At 40.8% G+C, this 20,889-nt stretch overlaps 1 pseudogene; it reads right to left on the bottom strand.

The window, feature by feature from the left end:
* LOC102180299 overlaps window positions 1-19,508 on the bottom strand; it is a 31,223-nt pseudogene extending 11,715 nt beyond the window's left edge.

The raw sequence follows: 20,889 nt of genomic DNA on the forward strand, positions 1-20,889 counted from the left end.
GCCTTTCCCTTCTCCAGTGGACCACATTATTTCTTTAGGTAGATATATTCTTATGTATTTTATTCTTTTCATTGCAATGGTGAATGGAATTGCTTTCTTAATTTCTTTTCTATTTTCTGCTTATTAATGTATAGGAATGCAAGAGATTTCTGTGTGTTGATTTATATCCTCCAACTTTACTATACACATTGATTAGTTCTAGTAATTTTCTGGTGGAGTCTTTAGGGTTTTCTATGAAGAGGATCATGTCATCTACAAACAATGAGAGTTGTGCTTCTTCTTTTCCAATCTAGATTCCTTTTATTTCTTTTTCAGCTCTGATTTATGTGGCCAAAACTTCAAAAACTATGTTGAATAGTAATGATGAGAGTGGGCACCTTTGTCTTATTTCTGACTTTAGTGGAAATGCTTTCAATGTTTCACCATTGAGGATAATGTTTGCTATGGGTTTGTCATATATAGCTTTGTTATGTTGAGGTATGTTCCTTCTGTTCCTGCTTTCTGGAGGGTATTATCATAAATGGATGATGAATTTTTTAAAAGGCTTTATCTGCATCTATTAAGATGATCATATGGTTCTTATTTTTCAATTTATTAATGTGATATATTATGTTGATTGATTTGCAGATATTGAAGACTCATTGCATCCCTGGGATAAAGGCCACTTGTTCATGATGTGTGATCTTTTTAATATGTTGTTGGATTCTCTTTGCTAGAATTTTGTTAAGGATTTTTGCATCTATGTTCATCAGTGATATTGGCCTATAGGTGGCATATTTGCCTGGTTTTGGTATTAGGGTGATGGTGGCCTCATAGAATGAGTTTGGCAGTTTGTCTTTGTCTGCAATTTCCTGGAAGAGTTTGAGTAGGATAGGTGTTACCTCTCCTCTAAAGTTTTGGCAGAATTCAGCTGTGAAGCTGTCTGGTCCTGGGCTTTTGTTTCCTGAAAGATTTCTGATTACAGTTTCAATATCTGTGGGTCTGTGGGTCTTTTAAGATTTTCTATTTCTACCTGGTTCAATTTGGAAAGTTTATTATTCTAAGAATTTGTCCATTTCCTCCAAGTTTTCCATTTTATTGGCATATAGTTGCTGATAGTGTTCTCTTATGATCCTTTGTATTTCTGTGTTATCTGTTGTGATCTCTCCATTTTCATTTCTAATTTTGTTGATTTGATTCTTCTCCCTTTGTTTCCTGATGAATCTGGCTAATGGTTTTTCAATTTTATTTATCCTCTCAAAGAACCGGCTTTTGGCTTTGTTGATTTTTCTTATGGTCTCATTTATTTCTTTTGCATGTATTTATGCCCTAATTTTTAAGCTTTCTTTCTTTCTACTAACCCTGGAGTTCTTAATTTCTTCCTTTTCTTGTTTTGTTAGGTGTAATGTTAGCTTATTTATTTGACTTTTTTCTTGTTTCTGGAGGTAAGCCTGTATTGCTATGAACCTTCTCTCTAACACTGCCTTTACAGCGTCCCATAGTTTTGGGGTTGTTGTGTTTTCATTTTTATTCATTTCTGGTTGTCTTGGAAGGAATGATGCTAAACCTGAAACTCCAGTACTTTGGCCACCTTATGCGAAGAGTTGACTCTGATGCTGGGAGGGATTGGAGGCAGGAGGAAAAGGAGAAGACAGGGGATGAGATGGCTGGATGGCATCACCAATTCGATGGATGTGAATTTGATTGAACTCCGGGAGATGGTGATGGACAGAGAGGCCTGGCGTTCTGTGATTCATGAGGTCACAAACAGTCGGTCACGACTGAATGACTGAACTGAACTGAACTGAATGCATATTTTGATTTTCCTTCTTTATTATTTTTGTGAATTTTTGGCTATTCAGCAGCGTGTTGTTCAGCCTCCATATGTTGAAATTTTAATAGGTTTTCTCCTGGAATTGACATTTAATCTTACTGCATTGTGTCCAGAAAAGATGCATGGAATTATTTCAATTATTTTGAATTTGCCAAGGCTAGATTTATGGCCCAGGATGTGCTCTGTCTAGGAAAAGGTTCTATGTGCACCTCCGAAAAAAGTGAAATTCATTGTTTTGTTGTGAAATGTCCTATAGATACCAGTTAGGGTAACCAGTCTAAGGTATCATTTAAAGTATGTGTTTCTTTGTTATTTCTCTGTTTAGTTGATCTATCCATAGGTGTGAGTAGGATATTAAAGTCTCCTACAATTCTTGGGTTATAGATAATTTCCCCATACTTATTTGGAAAAGAATGTGGCTGCATTAGGTCTTCATTGCTGCTCAGGACTTCTCTATTTGCAGAGAGCTGGGGCTACTTTGTAATTGCAGTACACTGGCTTTTCAAGCCTGTGTTTCTCTTGATGCAGATCATGGGTGGGTAGGAAATGCAGTCCTGTATGTAGCTACTGGACTCATGGCTATATAACAAACTATTTTCAATTTTGAAAGAGAAGCAGAGAATAGATCATTTTGTAGGCAGCCAGCAGTGTCTGCCTTAAAGAACAAACATTTTCTGAATATATTAGGCTAAACAGCTGGGCACAGTGTGGGAGCCAGAAGAAAGGAGCAGCAATGAGAGACAGCTGGATGGATCTGAAGTGTGCTCCAGAAAAAAAAAAAAAAAAAAAAAAAGACAGACTGGTCAGTAGAGATCTTCTAAGGACTGAAGTGAGGATTATACACACCACAGAACCCAATTTGTTTTGAAAACTGCTTTTCCAACTCAGGTCCCAAATCTCTCTCAATTCTTCAGCGTCTAAATACCTTGTCTTTGTTACCTCACATTCTGACCTTCCTGTCTCACCTTCCTTATTTCTGTTCACATCACTTCACCATTCAGTCAGCAGAAATACATAATCCAGTACTGAGCAGTAAGCAACACTTTCTAGAAGTGTGTAGAAACACAATGACTATTTCTAATTTTTAATATTATTTTCTCATGATCAAGGTCTATTGAAGGACTGAGATGCTTACTCCTTGGAAGAAAAGTTATGACCAACCTAGACAGTATATTCAAAAGCAGAGACATCACTTTGCCGACTAAGGTCTGTCTAGTCAAGGCTATGGTCTTTCCTGTGGTCATGTATGGATGTGAGAATTAGACTATGAAGAAGGCTGAGTGCTGAAGAATTGATGCCTTTGAACTGTGGTGTTGGAGAAGACTCTTGAGAGTCCCTTGGACAGCAAGAAGATCCAATGAGTCCATTCTGAAGGAGATTAGCCCTGGGATTTCTTTGGAAGGAATGATGCTAAAGCTGAAACTCCAGTACTTTGGCCACCTCATGCGAAGAGTTGATTCATTGGAAAAGACTCTGACGCTGGGAGCGATTGGGGCCAGGAGGAGAAGGGGATGGCAGAGGATGAGATGGCTGGATGGCATTAATGACTAGATGGACGTGAATTTGAGTGAACTCCAGGAGTTGGTGATCGACAGGGAGGCCTGGCATGCTGCGATTCATGGGGTCGCAAAGAGTCAGACACGACTGAACTGAGCTGAACTGAACCAAACTGAACTGAAAAAAACATTTCTTGTTACATTGGTTGGTGGTGCTGATGCAGTCTCATAATGGTTGTATGCCTGATGTATTTTATCTTGTTTTTGACATGTATTTTTCTTGGGTATAGAATTCTGAGTCAATTCTTGCTGGGGTCCAGCCCTGGTAGATCCAGGGTGATTCAAAGTTGGGGATGGTGTCGGCATCTTTGGAAAAATACATATTTAATTACAGATATAGAGAGCGATTAGAAACGGATAGTGTAGTAGGAGATAGTGTAGTGGAGAAAAGGAAGCTGAATCCAGATGGGAATTCAGCCAGAGAAACGGGAGCAAGAAAGAAGTGACACGGGGGAATCAGTCTTTCTGGAAACTTATCTGATTTCTTTATTTTTGGGTTTGCTTATACACCTTTTGTTACATATAGGGATGAATACAGAGTCACACGGGGGTCAGCAGTCCTGACCTTTATCAAAATCAGGTGCTTCACATAAAAGGTATTAGGGATTTTATGATCCTTTCTCTCTGATAACCAAAAACTTATTTTTTCCAAGGGTGTTTTTTCTTAAACCAGGCACCACCCTCCAAATAAAGTTACATTCCTATAGGGTGAGGGTGTAGAGAGTTACAATCAAGAAAGGAATTTATTTAACCCAAGGTTAACATGATTAATCTTAAAGGTTAATACTTATTTCTCCTATATGTTTAAAGGTTAATGCTTATTTCTCCTATATGCTAGTTATATTTATTATAAGGGCAGGGAATATGGAGCTTTAGCAGCAAATATCAGCCCAACAAATGAAAATCCTTTCACCAATGTTCCCCTTAAGATCCATTTAGTTTTAAGATAGTGATAAAGTTACATTTTTACATAGCAATGACACAGTGATTTATAGCAAAGCACAGTGATCTATTACAAAAGAGAAAATCCATTAACTCAGAAAGTCTAGTATTGCTAACCTTAAAAACTACTATATTTCCTTTTCTACAGTCCAAATACATTAATTAATATATTTCCAGGTGCCTAAGGATATGGAGGCCTGGCGGCAATCATTGACTCAACAAGAAGAAAAAGCCCTATGCTAATTAAGACTCTCAAAATACTTCAAAACTCTCTGTGCTGTTTATGGTTGAGAGGTAGTAAACAATCATGTGCAGTAGTGGCAGGAGTATGGATAATCCTGTCACACAAGCTCATCTGTCAACAGAGAGGTTTGACCTGAGACACCCTTGTCCCACCCAGAGCAGGGAATTAGCAGCAATTATTGACACAACAAGTGAAAAACCCTTCACCAATATAATTCCTAACCAACCCACTATACTAATAATTTCCAACTCCCCAAAAGAATTTGCCTTTAGTAAGTCTAAAACATCTTGTGCCTCTCAGGTTGGGAGGCTGTAAACAATCACGCGTGGCCAGAGGAACCTATACAGGCGGGCTAGATAACCTTCAGAGGAGTCCGTAAGCTGAAACACTCTTGTCACACCCAGGAATTTTTATTGCCTTGGAGCTGCACGTTTACTCCTTCTCCGAGACAAACGGTTATGGGGGAGAGCCCCCCGTAAATTCAGAGGTGTAGGTGAGAGCATAAAACAGACTCTAGTTTTGGGGTTAGATGCTCGGGAACAGGGAGTTTCCTGAAGCTTGATCATGCCTTTGCATATGGCAAGCCTCCTTCCTCATGACCTTTGCCATGGGCAGAGTTCCTCACGCTGGCCCCCGGCAAATTCTATTTCTCTCAGCATTTTAAGATGTGGTGCCAGTGTCTTCTGGATAACATTGTTTCATATGCCTAATTGGCTGTTTTTCCCATTTTTGTTCTATTGTGTCTGTTTTTCCTTCTGGTTATTTTTCTTTGGTTGATTGTTTGAAACAATGAATTATCATGCACCTTTGAATAGTTGTCCTATTTCTTGTCCTTGAATTAATTGAACTTCTGTGTTAATGGGTTTAAAGCTTTCATCATATCTGGAAATTTTTCAGCCAGTAATTATGAAGTTCTTTTCTCTATTCTCCATCTTTCACTTTGTGGGGGATTCCATTTACATATATTTCAGTATTCTTAAAGTTGTTTCAAATCTCTGTGATGCACAATTAATTGTTTCCCAGACTTTTCATTCCTATTTTCCATGTCTCTATTTAACATACTCAATATTCTTCAGCTACATGACTATAAAGATTATTATTCTAGGAAGAATTTTAATATCCTTCCCTGCTAATTATGTAATGTATATTTCAACAGTGTATTTACTAATTAATTTTTTCCCTCATTTTGGCTAGTTTCTTGCTTCTTTACACATTGGGATTTTTTTTTCTTTTTAAATTTATTTATCTTAATTAGAGGATATTTAATTTACAATATTTTGATCGACATAGGACAAATATTTTTACACTTCATATGGAAATTTTAAGTTGGATATTGGGTATGGCAATTTTTATCCTTTGGATGCTGAATATTCTTAATTTTTAAAAATTATTCATGGCACTGCTTGCAGACATTGTTAATTTCATGGAAGCAATTGTATTTTTTGAAGGCTTGCTGTTCAAGCTTTTAGCTGATATAAGACCTGCCTTTAGATCAGGTTTATTATTCCCCACTAGTAAGGCAATATTGTCTTCATGGCCATACTGATGTCATGGGAATTATGAGTAATTTCCATGCTGGTGGGTGGGGATGCCATTAGACTTGGTGCAATTTGAGACTCAAAGATTATTCCCTACAATCCTGATGAGTACTATTCTCTCTCTCTGCTGTAAATTGGAAGGGTATCACCTGTACACTCCCAAAGTTCTCTGTGTGTAGCTGTCTCCTGTGAACTCTAAATATCTAGAGTCTCAAATCTTTCCTCTTGGGAGACAGTTTTTCTCTGCCTAGATAGCCCTTCCATGTATGTGTTGGAAACTATTTCTAGAATTGATGCAATTGTAGAATTCACCTTGCTTCCTCCCTGCCTCAGGAATTCATTCTCTGCTGCCTGACATTTGCTGAGAAAACTGCTCTTTCATTTATCTCTTCTGTTTTCAAGTTGTTTGAGACAGGAAAATAAATATGTCCTTTGCTCCGCTATGTTTAGCAAAATGGAGGTGCTCCTGCAATCAGAACTCACTGAATGCCTGGTGAATGCTAGGCTGTGACTTCTGTGCAGGGGTGCACAGGGATATGGGGCTTTGGGGAACCCTGTCTTGCTGGAGAATCATGACAGTTACAAATAGCATTTGCTATGGGTATGTTCAGTTCATTTCAGTTGCTCAGTCATGTCTGACTCTTTGCAACCCCATGGACTGCAGCACGCCAGGCTTTGTCCTTCATCAACTCCTGGATCTTGCTTAAGCTCATGTCATTAAGTCGCTGATGCCATCCAACCATTTCATGCTGTGTTATCCTCTTCTCCTCCTGCCTTCAATCTTTCTCAGTAATAGGGCCTTTTCTAATGAGTAAGTTCTTCACATCAGTTGTCCAAAGTATTGGAGTTTCAGCTTCAGCATCTGTCCTTCCAATGAATATTCAGAATTGATTTCCTTTAGCATGGACTTGTTGGATCTCCTTGTAGTCCAAGGGACTCTCAAGAGTCTTGTACAACACCACAGTTCAAAACCTTCAGTTCTTCATTACTCGCCGTTCTTTATGCTCCAACTCTCCCATCCATACGTGACAACTGGAAAAAATAGCTTTGATTATACTGAATTTTTTTACCAAAGTAATGCCTTTGCTTTTAAAAATGTTGCTCAATTTGTCATAACTTTCTTCTAACAAGCAAGCATCTTTTAATTTCATGGCTACAGTCATCATCTGTAGTGATTTTGGAGCTCCTAAAAATAAAGTTTCTCACTGTTTCCCTTGTTTCCCCATCTATTTGCCATGAAGTGATGAGATGAAATGCCATGATCTTCATTTTGTGAATGTGGAATTTAAGCCAGATGTTTCACTCTCCCCTTTCACTTTCATCAAGAGGCTCTTTAGTTTATCTTCACATTTTTCCACGAGAGTGGTGTCTTCTGCATATCTGAGGTTATTGATATTTCTCCCAGTAGCCGTGATTCCAGCTTGTGCTTCATCCAGTTGGGCATTTTGCATGATGTACTCAGCATAGAATTTAAATAAGCAGGGTGACAATATACAGCCTTTAATTACTCCTTTCCTGATTTGGAACCAGTCTGCTGTTCCATGTTCAGTTCTAACTATTGCTTCTTGACCTGAATACAGATATCTCAGAAGGCAGGCAAGATGGTCTGGTATGCCAATCTCAGTAAGTTTTCCACAGTTTGTTGTGATCCACACTGTCAAATGCTTTTACGTGGTCAATAAAGCAGAAGTAGGTATATTTCTGGAATTCTGTTGTTTTTTCTATGATCCAACCGATGATGGCAATTTGATCTCTGGTTCCTCTGCCTTTTCTAGATCCAGCTTGAACATATGAAAATTCACAATTCATGTACTGTTGCAGACTTGCTTGGAGAAATTACTTTGGTAGCATGTGAGATGAGTGCAATTGTGTGGCAGATGAACATTCTTTGAAATCGCCTTTCTTTGGGATTGCAATGAAAACAACATTTTCAATCCTGTGGCCACCGCTGAGTTTTCCAAATTTGCTAGCATATTAAGTGCCGCACTTTAACGGCATCATCTTTTAGGATTTGAAATAGCTCAACAGCAATTCCATCACAACCACTAGCTTTACTTGTAGTGATGCTTCTTAAGGTCCTCTTGACTTCACATTTCAGGATGTCTAGCTCTAGGTGAGTGATCACACCATCGTGGTTATCTGGATCATTAATATCCTTTTTGTATAGTTCTTCTATATATTCTTTCAACCTCTTCTTAAAATATTCTGCTTTTCTTAGGTCCATGCCATTTCTGTCTTTTATTTGGCCCATGTTTGCATGAAACCATCCTTCCCTACCTCTATTTTTCTTGAGCAGATCTTTCGTCTTTCCCATTCTATTGTTTTCCTCTATATCTTTGCACTGATCACTTAAGAAGGCTTTTTTTTTTTTTTAATCTCCTCTTGCTGTTTTTGGAACCCTGCATTCAGGTTGGTATGTGTTTCTTTTCCCTTTTGCCTTTTGCTTCTCTTCTTTTTTTACATTATTTCCAGGAACCATTTTGCCTTTCATTCTCTTGGGGATGGTCTTTATGAGGTACATACATTTCAAAAAACATAGATCACCTCATCCAGTTCTATTATTTCATGGCAAATACAGGGAGAAACAATGAAAGCAATGACATAGTTTATTTTCCTGGGCTCCAAAATAACTGCAGATGGTGATTGTAGCTGTGGGAAAACACACACACACACACACACACACACACACACACTTGGTCCTTGGAAGAAAAACTGTGAAAAATCTTGACAGAATACTAAAAAGCAGAGAAATTACTTTACCAGCAAAGATCTGTAGAGTCAAAGCTATGGTTTTTCCAGAAGTCGTGAGTGGATGTGAGAGTTGGACCATAAAGAAAGCTGAGCACCAAAGAATTGATGCTTTTGAACTGCGTGCTGGACAAGACTCTTGAGAATCCCTTGGAATGCAAGGAGATCCAACCAGTCCATCTTAAAGGAAATCAGTCATGAATAGTCATTGGAAGGACCGATACTGAAGCTGAACCTCTATTATTCTGGCCAATTGATAGGTAGAACTGACTCATTATAAAAGACCCCGATGCTGGAAAAGATTAAAAGCAGGAGGCAAAGGGGAAGATAGAAGATGAAATTGTTGGGTGGCATGATCAACTTGATGAACATGAGTTTGAGCAAGCTCTGGGAGTCTGCAATGGACAGGGAAGCCTTGCATGTTGCACCCCATGATATAGCAAAGAGTGGACATGACTGAGAGATTGAACTGAACTGATTCAAAGAGGACAATCAGGGAGCAGGCAGAAGTCTTTAAGGAAGGAGGAAGGAACAAGTTCTGGATAGCTGACAATTTTGGGTCAGCAGGCCATTTCAAGCTGGAGAAGCTGTAGAGAAGCAATTCTATGCCAGGTGGAGAGAATGGTAAGAGAAAGGCAGGCCGGCAGCACTGGGATTTCCCAGAGGACCAGATCCCACTTCTATTAAACTTTATCAACGTTCAAAATTGTTAGGTGATTGGAAACATGAGTTTTGTTTTGGAAGTGGTAGAGTAATATTCAATGGAAGGACTGATGATGAAGATGAAGCTCCAACACTTAGGCCAATGATGTCAGGACCCATCTCTTTGGAAGAGACCCTAATGCTGGGAAAGATTGTGGACAGAAAGAGAGAGATGAGAATATGAGATGGCATCATCTACTCAAAGGATATGAGTTTGAGGAAACTACACGAAATAGTGAAAGACAGGGAGGCCTGTTTTGCTGCCGAACATGTAATCACAAAGAGTCAGACATGGCTTAGCAACTGAATCATATCAATGAAGACACAGGGTCCAGTGAAGGTTCTGGTCCTGGTTGGAGTGGAGAACGATTCAGTTGGAAGGGGAGGCTTCTCATCCTCTGGTGCAGGTCTCTGAATCCAAGGCAAGGAGCACAAAATTTGAATGTTACCAAAAATTGTTTTCTAAAAAAAAAACAAACAAACAAAAAAAAAAACCAAAACTGTTTTCTGCAGGAGAGAGAGCTTTGACTCAGTTTATTCTCTAGATTTTACTGAGGGATGTCGAAGGGATCTGAAGTGGGCTGAGTCTGCAAAAACCAGGTGACTAGCTGCTGGAGGGCAAGGCTTGTGGTAGACATCTGGCACTAGGTGCAAAACGGATCCAGAAAAAGTGTCCCTTCTGGAGTGTACATGCCAATTTATCACATTGTTTCAGCAGATCACTTCAAAGTTGTTTTAGGGCAAGGAAGAAATGGATGGGTGGTACGCTTTTGTCAATTCCTGTGGGTAGTTAGATGACTAAATGTCTGCTTACTTCATTGCATGGTTGGAATCATACTTGGGAAAGAAAACTAGATTAAGTCCACACATATTTGGTCGTTAAACAGCAAGCATAGGAAGGTTTCTAAGGCAACTGTAGGGAATTTAAACATGAGGGGCCAAGTGGGGACAGTTACATTTAACAGGCTGAGATTGTAATGTACAGGTTGCCATAGCTGTTGCTATGACAAGTAAGCATAACAGCTACTTCTTGCTACACTGGAGATGTGGAAACCAAAAAGAGACCAACAGCCTTACAACTCTCCTTGCAGTGTGATTTCAGGCTAGAAGTAGTTGACAAGGTAAGGCTGACTGATAAGCCTGGGAAGGGAGCAATCTGAGCAAGTATTGATTAGCCCTTGTTGGGGCCCAGAAAACAAAAGCATCGGCTCAGTCAGAGTTCTGGGTCAGGTTCAGAGATAGATGTCATTTGGCTTGAATCAGTATTTAGCATTGCAGATGGCAGCCATAACCACTGAACAGAAGGTTTCCACCTCCCTAGGTGGCAAAATAATTCATACTTTTTCCAGACTCAGGAACCAAGTAAGCCCTCTCAGGGCCACTTCTTCTTAGGAGGCACACATGCATCTAGAGGTGGAATTATCATCATGGTGCCCATTGACCAGATGACAAAACTGAGGTTAAGGGACTTGATCAAGGTCACACAGATAAGCACGTGAAAAGCCAAGCACAAACCTAGGGTAACAGTCCTCAAATTGTGAGTTTTTGCTCCACACCGACTGAGAGTGGTGGGTGGTGATCTGGCAACAATGCTTAGGCAGAAGCAGGCAGTATTTAGGCTTTAATTGAAGTAAGTAAGGAAAACCAGTAGAACATTCAGCTATGACTTAAATCAAATCCCTTATGATTTTATAGTGGAGATGAAAAATAGATTCAAGGGATTAAGTGGAAGCCTGAAGATCTATGGATGGAGGTTTGTAACATTTTATGGGAAGGGGTCACCAAAACCATCCCCAAGAAAAACAAATAGGAGAAGGAAAAGGGGTTGCCTGAAGAGGCCTTAAAAAAATAAGAGAAGTGAAAGGCAAAGGAGAAAGGAAAAGATATACTGAATGGAATGCATAGTTCCAGAGAAAAGCAAGGAGATATGGAAAGTCTTCAGAAGTGAACACTGCAAGAATTAGAGGAAAATAATAGCATTTTAAAGAGTATAGACCACTTCAGAAAAATTGGAGCTACAAGATGAGCACTTCATGCAAGGATGGGCTCAATAAATGTAAGAAAATTCAGAGACTTAACAGAAGAAGATGAGATTAAGAAGAGGTGGCAAGAATGCACAGGAGAACTGTGCATAAAAGGTCAGAAAGACCGGGATAGGGACGATGCTTGTGTCACTCAGGTAAAGCCAGATATACTGGAATATAAAGCCAAGTGGGCCTTAGGAAGCATCACTACAAACAATGATAGGAGAGGTGATGGATTTCCAGCTGAGCTATTTAAAAATCCTAAAGAATGAGGCTGTAAAGTGCTGCATTCAATATGTCAGCAAATTTGGAAAACTCAGCAATGGTCACAGTGCTGGGAACGGTCAATTTTCATTCCAATCCAAAAGAAAGGCAATTCCAAAGAATGTTCAATCTATCATGCAATTGCGCTCATGTCACTTGCTAGCAAGGTAATGCTCAAAATCCTTCAAGCTAAGCTTCAACACTACATGAAATGAAAACTTACAGATGTACAAACTGGTTTGAGGAACAAGATATCAAATTGCCAACATCCATTGGATCATAGAGAAAGCAAGGGAATCCCAGAAAACATTTCAATTTGCTTCACTGATTATGCTGAAGACTTTCACTGTGTGGACCACAACAAACTGTGGAAAATTCTTAAGGAAATAGGAGTATCAGATCACCTAACCTGTCTCCTGAAAAGTCTGTATGTAGGTCAAAAAGTGGCAGTTAGAATCATACACGGAATAACTGAAAGATTTAAAACTGGGAAAGAAGTGTGACAAAGTGTACACTGTCACCCTGGTTATTTAACTTCTATATAGGATAGATCATTCAATATGCTGAACTGCATTAATCCCAAGATACAGTAAAGATTGCTGGGAGAAATATCAACATTCACAGATATGAAGATGATACTGCCCTAATGGCAGAAAGCAAAGAAGAACTAAAGAGCCCTTTGATGAGGAGAGGAGATGCAAAAACTGGCTTAAAACTCAACATCCAAAACACTGTTCACAAAAATATATTCAACATTCTTGGCATCCGGTCCCACCACATCATGGCATATAGATGAGGGAGAAGTGGAAACATTGGCAGATTTTATTTTCTTGAGCTCCAAAACCACGATGGACCTTGACTGCAGCCCAAAATTAAAAGACACTTGGTCCTTGGAAGGAAGAAAGGCTATGAAAAACCTGCACAGTGTATTAAAAAGCAGAGCCTCCCTTTGCTAAAGAGGTCTATAGTGTCACAGCTATGATTTTTCCAGTAATCATGTACAATGTGTGATCTGGACCATAAAAAAGGGTGAATGCCGAAGAATTGAGCTTTTGAACTGTGACACTTGAGAAGATTCTTGAGAGTTCCATATACAACAAGAAGATCAAACCAGTCAATCTGAAAGGAAATCAACCTGTGACCCCTGCTGACTCAGTTGAGGAATCTACTGAGGGACTCCAGGTGGAAAGAATGGATGCTTCCACTGCAAAATTGCCTCACCATGTCAGCTCCAAGCAAATAGTCTGTGGCTCCACCCCTGGAGGAAGCTCAGAAAGGCTGAAGGCTCTGTGTAACCTGCGTTGCATTCTCCCCAACAACACTGGAAGCCAAGGAAGGAGCATTCTGGGCCCTGGAGGAAGGGGATGGCTCAGGGATCCACTGGGGCCACCACTTACCAAGTAGGACTGGAAAGGACAGAGCAGGTATATGTGGCAGAGAGCTGGTGACTAGGATTTGGGAACAAGAGGGAACCAGTCCTGCATGAAGTACCTCACCCAACATCCCCTGGAGGAGAAGCCCAGTGATAAGTTCGTCTGAGATGGGATGAAGAGAGTCTATTTCATTACCCCTTATAATTCCTCTGAAAGAGGAGGTGGTTGGGTTTGTGGGTCATCACAAATTCTTTCATGTCCTAGACCATTTGCCAGTCGCTATCCTTGGGGCTGCCTCTCCCCAGCTTCAGTCATGTAGTTCTGAAGGAAACTAACAATCATGTGTGCTGCTGAGTCAGGGGCAAAGACCATGTGAAGCCAGTCATAAGACCCTATATCCCTGCCAGGATGGCTGATCTAGGACTGTACATTTGGACTGAGGTTGGTGATTCAGAGAACACACTTTAACTCTGATGTCTGCAATCTTTTTTCCTTACTAGGTGATGCCTTCAGGATTTAAAACCCTAGGGCAGGTATCTTGAACACCCTCACTACATATAGAAGCCTTAAGGAAAAAAGTTGCCAGGCTAAGACCATCAAAGTAGACTGAAGGGAAATAGCGAGGGTGATAGAGTATTCATGACTTCTGATTTCTTGGGTCCAGTCACTGAGATCTTAATATTTGCTCTGATTCTTGTATCCTAGATTCCCAGAATCATTTCAATGAGTCTCCCTTTTCCTTGAAGCTAGTTGGAATAGGGATCCTCTCAATTTTGATTCAGACTTGGTTCTAGATCCTTTACTCACAGACACAAACAGAGGCAACATTTGTTTCAGCACCATTAAGACTGAAACCCTTTATTCTTTACTGAGAATAGCGTGCACAAAATACCAAATACAGTTCACCAGCATCCTGGGCAGGAGTGCTCAAAGTGTGAGTAAGTTTGTGTTAGTAATGCCCTTACTGATTCCTGAACCTCTCCAAGCATTTACACTGCTGGTGCCAGGCCAATCCTGTCATTTCCTCGATCAAAGACAGAGAAATACAGCCTCAGGAAGGCTTCACCCAGGACCCAGGTCTCTGTAGATCTCCTCACAATTTTCTCTTTAAAGGTGGTATAGCAGTAGCCTCTAGAATCCTTGGGAAGTCAGAGACACACACCAGTCAGCATGAGCCCTTACCGGTGACTCCCCCCAATATCCAGACCCAGCAAAATTCTTTGTTTTATTTCCCTCTTTTGGTGAGTATCAAGGGGTTTTCTCAGCAGCAGGGGATATGAGAGTTCATCCAAAACCAAAGAGGGCCAAGACATCAGGTTGTCATGAGGAAGAGTGTGGTGAATGGAGGACTGGGAGTTGGGGAAACAGAGGAATGAAAAACAACAAAGTCCTATTGTAGAGCGTCAGGAACTATATTCAATATTCAGTGATATACCACATGAAAATGAATAAGAAAAATATATTTTTATGTGTATAACTCAGTTACATTGTTGTGCAGCAGATCTTAATGCAACACTGAAGATTAGACACACTTCAATATAAGTTTTTCGAAAAGAAGTGTGTCCATAGCTCTCTTCATTCCCTAGTTCTTTCCTTCTGACTCCTGCTCCTTGTTTTCTCTGCAGAGACAGCTGGTTCTCCTCCTACATCCCCACAATCTATATTTATTAAAAAAAACAAACAAACAAACTTTAATTTGTATTGGAGTATAGCTGATTAACAATATTCTGAGTTTCAGGTGAACAGTAAAGGGACTCAACCGTATGTATCTTATCTGAGTTCTAAGGGTGTGGGTTCAGGTCACCCAGAGTTGGCTCTGCTGGCCTGTGACCTCCACTGTCCAAAGGGCCCAACACTCAGAAGGGACCTCATCTCTGCTCTCCCTGTCTTGAAATGCCTAATATTCCTTGAACAAAGGGTTCCATACTTTTGTGTCCCACACTTTCATTTCTCATTGGTTCCACAAATTGCGGAGCTGATCCAGAGTTCCCAGTGAAGTCCCAATGAGGAAGAAAAGATATCCACCATCCTTTTCCTTCCTTCCTTAACAAATTCATAATCAAATCATAATGCTTTTTCCTCCAAATTGTTCCCTGTTGCCTTCCTTTTGCCTCCTTCCTATCTCACCCCCCTAGACCAAGTTACTGGTCTTGAGCCCAGGGGTAGGTTTGTGTTCAAATAACATTTTATCTATAAAAGCAAGTGTTGAAACCAGGTAGGGCCTTGGGGCCATAGTTATCCTTGGTTATTTTTCTCTCAGGATACTTCTTTATCAAGTGTTCTATAATTTTCGTGCAACTGAAAGCATTTTACAGCTAATTTGGAGAAAGGAGTTGTCCATCTCAGACTTACTTGCTCAAGTAGAAGGCAAAAACAGGCTCAGAAATGGCACCTTGATTTTTCAGTTTGTCAAAGATAGGGATGGCTCTGGAGAAGGATAGGTTGGGGTAGTTCAAGCCCAAGACACCATCAAATCTTCTACTCTCAAACCCGGATTCCACCATGCTTAGACCAAACGGATGGTAAGTGCTTACAAGGTCCCCAATCTGTGGGAGAGAAGAGTGTTCCCACTTACAGATACGTGAAGTGGGGCTAGGACTGGGCTGAGGTGCATTGCCATTAGATCCTCAAAGAAGAATTGAGGCTGGGCTCTGTCTTTGGTTGCCCACAAATGGGTAGAGAAACCTAGAAGGGGAATTTGGGTTCCATTTGAGAGAGGCTGCAAATTCTAAAACATCTGCCCCTCTGAAAAACACTACCTGAGTGAGTTAAATTGGTCTTGTGGCTTCTGTACAGGTGGGGCAACCATGAGTCAGGACAGGTCCCATTGGTGCTACCTTATGGACAAAACAATTGAGAGCAAGATAGACTTCTCTTTGCCATTACTGTGACCTAATGACAAGAATGGACTGAATTCTCGGTAAGGTACTGTGGATTCTCCATCTGTCCTGGAAAACAGAATCCAAAAACACAATCTTGCTTGCAGGATTCTATGAAATTACTGCCTGGGGAATTCACTTTTGGGGATATGTGTATATTTCTGTGAGTGTGTATGAAAGAGAAAGAGAGAGAGGGGAACTACTCAAGTATTTTGGGGAAAGCAAGCCATAGATTTATTAGACTCTCAAGGGTCTCTAGAGTGAGAACTCATTTATCAGGCCCCTTGAATTCTCAGGCCTCCAGTTTCCCACTCCTGATACATAAAGCCCTTGACTGCCTCCAGGGTCCCCAGATCCATTTTATCCTGTCCCTAAACACCCCACAGCAACTTCAGGCCTGAAAAGACAGCCTAACTCCCCCTTTTATCAACTGTGTGCTCTCAGCAATGCCCTTGCTGTCTGGACCTACCTCATAAAGTCTCATGACCTAATCAGAGTAACTGCTTTGTGAGGTTGTTGCAGAATTAAACCAGTTATCACCTGAAAGTTGCTGGAACAGTCTGTTAATATAAAAGTAGGTGCTTTTATCCCTTCTCACTCCAAGCCAAATGAACCTTGAACTGCTTATGGGCACAAAAGCTGCAAGTCTACACCTCAAGCCACTCTCTGGGTTAGCTAATTTGTTTGCTCGTGTGTCACCGCGGGCATTGCCTCACCAGAGACATGATCCTGTGGATAAGATGGCCAAATTTTATGGGAGTTAGGCTAGGAAAGGTCTTGCCAGATGGTCCTGCATCTGTTTTGTAAGCAGTGGTCGCCTCATATACAGTCCTGACTCAGCATTTGTTACACTGTTACCCGAACTGTGTCATGAACAACTCCTCTCATTTTCCCAGATCCATGCATGATCTCGAACGTCTTATTGGCAAGCCAGAAGGTGGAAGACTGGCGATGTCTGAACCTAACATGTGTAGCTTCAGACACAAGAGATGAGTGTCATCAGGTTCCAAGGGTGAAAACAGGGCGGCAGGGTAAGTGAAAGATGGTCCGGGTAGGAAGTGTCTGTACTCACAACAGGTTGAGCTGTTGCAATAGATGGAGGGCACCCACAAGTCAGATGAGGCTGTGTCAAAGACAACCTGGAACTCCTGAGAGGGTGTTTCAATGGTGATGTTACCCATGTAGACCAACTACAGGGAGAAGGAGGGAGTGGGTTAGTGCAGAACTGGCTACCCTCTATTCCCACACTGATGCCTCCCTCTGGGTATCACATATCTTGAGATCACTTTCTAACCACCGTGCAGCTCACAGACTTTGGACACAGAGGTATCTGCATTTGATATATTTTTTCCTGTGCTATATTGTATGTAAGATATGAACTCTATGACCAGGCATTGAAGTTGTACCTCCTTCATGGGAAGCCCAGAGGCATAAACACTGGGCCTCCAGGACTGCTGGACACCCAGGGAAGTCCTGGTGCCTTCATTTGAGGAGCTCTGTAGTCTCTTCAAACCAAGCATCACAATCCCTTCTCCAGGAGGTCCTTCTTGATCAACTCCAGCCACTTCCTCTAAACTCAGACCACATCCAATCAACACCACGCTGGTGACCCTTTCAATTGACATGTATTTTTTCTTTGCCTATCTCTCAGGCTCTCAGGGGCATTCCTGAAGACAAAATAAGCCCTTTTCTAATCTCAAAGCAGTAAGCACTGTGTTAGATTCTTATGGTCATACACGGAATACAGGTTCAGTAACTTTTTCCTGCTGTTGCTCTTGCATCTGTGGAAACTGAATTCCTCTACCTGGGGATTCACAATTGCTTTGCAGTTGGTTCTACCTTTTGATCAGTGATGGTTCACTCTTCATCTGTAACTGAGTGGCTCACATCATTCAGAAGGAACAACCCTCCTCAAACTAATGACACATGTTTGACACAGAAATGGATATTTACCTGCCACCTGGTAATTGACAGGCCCAGTCACAAAGACCAACAGTTGAGAATGAGAGTGTCTTCTCCTCTGGCTGGGGTCCCTGTTTTCCATTGTCTCGGCCTCCTGCAGGAACCCCAAACCCAACATCCCTCCTAGCAACTCCAGATGAGCCCCATGCTAAGCTAGAGCACCAGCAGGCACTGTGGAGGAACATCCTCCCAAAATGCTCACATCTCTCATGTTTCTCAATGGGTGAATAGTTAGATTTGAACCACGAAAAGAAATCTGGGGCAGTCTGTAAGGATGTTCCTTCAAGACATCGTTCAGCATGTTTTTACCACTGAGGGTTTTTCTCATGGTCTTCACTCTCCTTAGAGGTATTCTTTCACCAACCATTTGACAAAGAAAACAAAGAAGATGCTACAATTAACTATCAGTGTTAATGTATAACTGTCATTTTAATGGCCCTGTGTGTTTTCTAATCATTTTTGTAAAGCACATTATTATCAAAATTTTATGCATATACCATGGCAAAGACATAGATTTGAATACAGGTTCTTTTCTGCCATCTTGGGTAAGACCCATCTTGGGTGGTGTCTCAGTGTCCCCTTCGGCAAAATGGTGGAATGTAACAATACAAACCCTCCAAATTGAATATCTTGGGGATACGTGAAATGATGGATATAAGGTACCTGATAAATAGGAAGTCTCAACCATGACAGCCATTAACATTGCTGTTGCCATCCCAATCATTCCTTCTCAAAGAACCTCAAAGAAGAGGTAGAAGGGGACTCATTCTCTTTTACAACGGAGCAATTTGAAATGCAAGAGGTTTCTGAGTTGGCTGTGGTCACACTGCTTGTCACATATAAGACAGTGTATCTTTCTCCAAGTTGAAAGAGAAGAGAGATTTAAAAGAATCCAAGATATAGGGAACAAGGAAGGGAAATTCGGAGGCTTGAGAAGGAAGTAAGAGTCAAATGAAAAAATTAAAAGAAAACAACACAAAGAGAAATAGACTCCCAGTGACTTCCAAAGTGATGGAGAGGTAAATTACAGTGATACAGAGATGCGGACATAGGCATATACACACTGAAATTGACAGGGAAAAAAGAGGACATGTTAAACAAAATTTAGAAAAGTGCTATTCCACAGGACCAGATCAACATCTGCATAGACTGCACTGAACAGTTGCAAGGAGTTGCATTTTCAACAGGTCATGACATGACTGGACCCCAAATGTTGTGCAACACTAATCTACACCAAGACCTTGGAATCCACAGTTCTATAGCAAGTTACTTATCAATAAGTCAGAGTTGACCTTTAAGACTTTTAGGGAAATATTCCATTCCCTTCTAAACCTGATGGGTGGAAGAATAATCAGATGAAAAAGAAATCCGAGAAAGGAATATGATGTGACATACAGTCGCCGTACTTACTTGACTATGCACACTGAGAAAGCCACCAGCCCGAGGAGCACAAGCCACTTCATGCTTCTTTCCTGGCTCCAAGTACTCAAGGAAGTTTAGGTTCTTCATATGTAGTGCTGACTGGGAGCCCCTAGTTATATATGCTCTGACCTACCCTAGTTTTCCCCTTTAGGTCACTGAAAGATCTGGAAAAAAAAAAAAAAAAAAAAAAGGACACACACACACAAAACTCTTGATAAAATCTTTACCTTCATCAGTGTCCTTGGCGAGGGGACTTTGAAGCTTTTTAGAATACAGAGAATTGAACTGTAATCTCTTCCTTGAAGCTTGGCTGGAAAATCAAACTGATCTGCATGGACATCTAAGAAGACGGAGAACTTTGCCTGCTTGGAGAAAAAACTGCTAAATACATCATGAAAATGGATACTAGGGGCCATGCTCAACACTCATGGTTTCATGTCATCTTCCTAGCCAGTTTATGGCATATGCATTGCTGTCTTCATTGGAGAAGAGATTGCTAGGAGGATAAGTTGTCAAATGGAAAAGTGAAAACTTCAGAGACAGCCCAGGGACATAAAACTGGCTTTAAGTAGTGGGTCTAATGGCAGACATCAGGGGCACCTATGATACCAGTCTATATCATAGATTTAGGGCAGAGCAGTACTTCAGTTACATGCTTTCAGTATTGGAAGAAATGTCATATGCATCCACAAGATATTTTATATCATCCAACAAATGTGCAAGAAAGAACTGTGTGCTAGGCTCTGGGTTAAAGGCTTCAAAGTCAAAGTTGATCAAGACAAAAGTAGTCATTATCTTAAGAGAGCTAGATGTCTCATTCTCACAAACTCATGGCCCCAAGAGGCAGGAGACATGATACTAGGACTAAGTGGCCATGTAGGAATCTGGGCAGTATAGGCCTTACCACTAGGAGCAGACTTTCCTCAACTTCACCCTTGCTGGAAGGCAGGCCAGTTGGCCACGTTTTGAATAGAATCAGAGGTTTGGATATTTACGTACAATCTACTGATTTTTATGTTAGCAACTAAATTTTTTCCCAAAAAATAAGTGGGAACAAAATCTCCACAGCGATGTGCTGGAATCAGCCTTCAGTCACTGCAGGTTTTTGTTTCTGGCCTAGAGTTGAGAGTGCAGTGGTGACAGAGAGGAATTGAATTCAGGCTGGTTGATTTTAAAAGAGACTGAATGCATACTAAACATGCTGACTCATTGGAAAAGACCCTGATATTAGGAAAGTTGAAGGCAAGACGAGAAGTGAAAGACAGAGTATGAGATGTTTGGATAGCATCATCAAGTCGATGGAGATGAACTTGAGCAAGCTCCAAGAGTTGGTGATGGATAGGGAAGCCTGCTATGCTGCAGTCTATGGCTCTTCAAAGAGACAGACACAACTGAAGTATTGAACTGAACTGAACAAATTGA

The sequence above is a fragment of the Capra hircus genome, chromosome 29 (genome assembly GCF_001704415.2).
Source record: "Capra hircus breed San Clemente chromosome 29, ASM170441v1, whole genome shotgun sequence".
Lineage (NCBI taxonomy): Eukaryota > Metazoa > Chordata > Mammalia > Artiodactyla > Bovidae > Capra > Capra hircus.